The sequence below is a fragment of the Pteropus alecto genome, unplaced genomic scaffold (assembly GCF_000325575.1).
Source record: "Pteropus alecto unplaced genomic scaffold, ASM32557v1 scaffold59, whole genome shotgun sequence".
Lineage (NCBI taxonomy): Eukaryota > Metazoa > Chordata > Mammalia > Chiroptera > Pteropodidae > Pteropus > Pteropus alecto.
The window spans coordinates 2,246,790-2,250,741 of record NW_006443292.1 but is presented as its reverse complement, the minus strand read 5'-3'; positions in this window follow the sequence as shown (position 1 = coordinate 2,250,741).

The following is a 3,952-nucleotide window of genomic DNA, read 5'->3' as shown; positions in this document are numbered from 1 at the left end:
GCTAAACCCTTTCAATGCACAGACGGGCTTTCTTTGAGCAGGTTTTACTATCTAGGGACACACATAATCGGAGGCCAGCGACGGGCAGAACGGGAATCTAAACAGTTTTCATTTGTGAAAAAGTTGTTGGAGGTTAACCTTGGTGGGGAGATCGTGCGTCTCCGAGAAACCAAATCTTTGAGAGTGTTCGCTTGGAAATGATGCTACACGTGAGCAGAAAATCCAGGCAAGAAAGGCTAATTGAATGAAGAGAGAATTAGGTTAAAAAAAAAGAGAGTACAATCTAGTATCACGTTTTCACGAGTGTAACTTGAAATGAAGGTGTCTTCGAGTCTCTGGTGATGCCAGAGCGTTTAGATGTTGGCCACAGATGGGAACACCTATTGAAATGTGTCTGAAGAAGATTAATAGGGCTTGTCAGTGTTGAGAAAGCACTCTTTGCTATAAATTTCTACTAGCACAAGATGAATTACCGATGAATGCTCACTTATCAACCCCATCACTATCGTTCGACACTAAATCAAATGGAGAAGTTATCTGCGATCAGAAAATTTCTTTTTAAAATAGACATACACCTTTAGGCCCCGATTCTTTCATAATCCAGCTCTGAAAACAATTCCCCATCCCGTGATTTTTTTTTTTTTTTAGCTTAAAATGTTATCTCGATAATGAATATATATTTTTAAGTTCGTGCCCAATGGGAAACCGGGCAATAACAAAGTCTGACAGTATTTGAGCCAGGTGTGATGGTTTCTTGGAAGTCGCCATTTAATATTGCGTAAAATACATTTTCTTTACTTTGAGATATTTCTCTCCTTAGATGGCAAAGAAGAGAGAAAGCGTGAGATGTCTTGTTTTCTAAACCCTGTCTCTGCAACCTAATTGTTATCTAATCCTCTGGTGAGATGAAGTTATGAGAGGAACAGCAAGTTTAGGTAGAGAACAGTAGAATAGGATTAAACAGATGACAGCGACAACCAGGAAAATGTGTTTACTCTTTTATGATTTAATGGTGTTGCTATATCTCATTTCTGCGTTAAGCATCCCGTGTGCTCTCTGGATGTTGTATATCTCATTTCTAGGTGATCTGCTTGAGAAACGAAAACAGGTGCATTCTCTCTTCCATTATCTGTTAACTGATCACAGGGGCTTTCCAGTGTAGGAAGGGGGATGTTTTCATAAAAGCACCAACGCTTGTATTTTGATAGACCCTCACTTGTTTAAAAAGTTACGTCCCATGCATGACTCGTTAGATTTTTACCAAAATCCTGTACAGGCAGATATTTCGAATTCCCATTGTGCTGGTGAGTAAACCGAGGCTCAGAGAGTTACCTGAGGCCACGGAGCTCAGAGGAACACAGTCCCGACTGGCCCCTGGGTGTCCTCGAAGAAGCGAATGATGCCAGCAGCAACTACCATTTACTATATCCCGGATGCGTGCCGAACATTCCATTCCTTCGGGTTTATTTTCCTTATGTCAGCTGAAACTACGGACGTTGCTTTGGGTGCCCTGTCGCAGTGTCTGAGAGGAAAGGAGAGAGAGGCACACAGAAGCAACAGCCATCTCTGAGGACGAGAGCAGGGACGAGGGATTGGAGGGACGCGGGGAGAAGGCGTGGCTTCTGTCACTCAGGGACAGGCGTGGGGACTCTGGGCGTGGGACGAGGGCTCTGTTTTCTTTCTCTCTCTGCCTCCGGAGAACACACTGGATGCTTAACGCAGTGACAGTTCTTTAAAAAAATAAAACTGTAGAATTAAAAACCTTACAGAAACGTTTGACCTCTCGTATGGCCCAGATAAAAGCTAGAAGGAAATGCGAAGGCCTGGAGAGGTCAGGTGACTCGGGTAAGGTCTCCCAGCAGCTTGGTGACAGAGCTGAACCTGGACCCCTTTTCTCTTGGCCACCAAACTAGGAATCCACCCACACTGACCCCCGAACACTCCCCACCCCGCCAAAGCTACGCTCCTTATTTAACGAAAAACAGACTTTAGATCATCTGGTCATGTCCATATTAAAACTATTTCCCTATTTTATGACATAATAACTTGTATGGCTTATTATTGGTTGTAATACGACCTCTTCCTAAATCTCTCCCTCAGTAATTTTTCATAAAAGGTATTAAGCGAATTAGCTAAAGGTGCAACGAAGAATCACAGAATGAAAAGAATATTCTGTAATCTCCATTCGGTCACTCCAATATTCCAATCCGTATTTATTACGACCCTCCTCTGCTGCTTCCATAACCCCAATTGCCAGATTTACATCGTCTAATGGTTCTCCAATGGGAGAAACCTGTGTTTTTCATCTTCTTATTCCTCTCCCAAATCGCCCTTCCACAGACAGTGCCTGGTCTGGGTTTAATCAGAAGTTGCAAGACAAAATGTCCGTTATTAAGAAATATAAATATTTTCAGAAGCAATCAAAGGGATGAAAGATTGATTTAGCCTGTAGATTGGGACTAATTCGAAGCAGCTTTGTTCTAATGAGGGCTACTGGGATGCAGAGTCAGGAATTGTGGTGGCCACTGGTGGGAAATTCTGAATCGAGACAATAAAGCCAGGGTTTCTCTTGATAGGTCTGCTGAGATAATTTTTTGCAAGGCGTGTTCTTTAGTCTCTAGAAGGAACCACCTTTCCTGCCACCCTGAGGGACTTGTAGTAGTTGTCTTTGAGAAATTATGACTAATTCCTTCTTGAGGGTTTAGATCCGTTGAGTATCTCTCCTTTGCTCAATTCCGGAAGCTGGCTTCTAGCATAGAGAACATTTGGGCCTGGAGGCATCTGTATTATAATTTCTTTCTTGGCTTAATAAGAGGTATCACATTATCTACCTGGTCAATCTCTATTGGCTTTCAAAATAGAGACATAGAAAAACCTAATAAGCCTCATTAGGATATCTGCTTTAAAAACAACAGGCTGCCTCATTTAGCGTTTTGCTTTGAAATGTCCCAGCAGAGCTGGGTGGTCATCGCCTGAATATAGGTATTCCTAATTTGGCATCTTTGTTAATAAGAGGTATCACATTATCTACCTGGTCAATCTCTATTGGCTTTCAAAATAGAGACATAGAAAAACCTAATAAGCCTCATTAGGATATCTGCTTTAAAAACAACAGGCTGCCTCATTTAGCGTTTTGCTTTGAAATGTCCCAGCAGAGCTGGGTGGTCATCGCCTGAATATAGGTATTCCTAATTTGGCATCTTTGTCAGTCTGGTAGCTCAGAGGGGGAAAAAAAAAAAAAAAAAATTGCCTAACGTGTAGGAATTTTAATACACAAGGGATCAAACCCTGATTGTTGTCTTTTATTTTTTTTGTTTTCTTTCTTTCTCTCTTTGAATCCCACTTTTTGTCCACAAGGCCATGTGTGAGAGAGATGGCTCGATTTTCCTGATATGGTTCACCCATCCACAGCTGGATTTCCAAAGGGAACCGAAAATGTCTTTAAAATCCACACAACTCAGGGAGTCTGAGAGAGCAAGTTTGTCTTTGTTGTAGGGTATAGCATTATTTGCTGTAGGTTTTTTGATATACATTCTAAATTAGGCCTGCAAAGGCATGCTTCATCTTTAATTCATCACTCTCAGCTGAAAGAGATTAGCAATGTCTAGCACGAACTCCTCGTATGGTGCTGACCTCATCAAGTATGGCCTGAAATTAATTAGCCTCATTCATTCCAAATGGAAAAGGATAATGGAGAAGCATTTTAGAGATGACCATCACACATTGTATGCAGCATATTTAAAAGGTCCCTATTTTCAAACCACGTAGATTAAAATTCTTTCCAGGGCTTACTATACGCCAGAGTCATCAAGCGCAGGCTGGTCGGGATTTGTGTGCGTGTGTTTGTGTGTGCGCATGCGTGTGTGAGCGTGCGTGCGTGCCGAGTCGTTGCAGCCTGTATAGAGATGTGTCCATCTTTAGCTGGCTTGCTACCTAGGATGACACCTGGAAT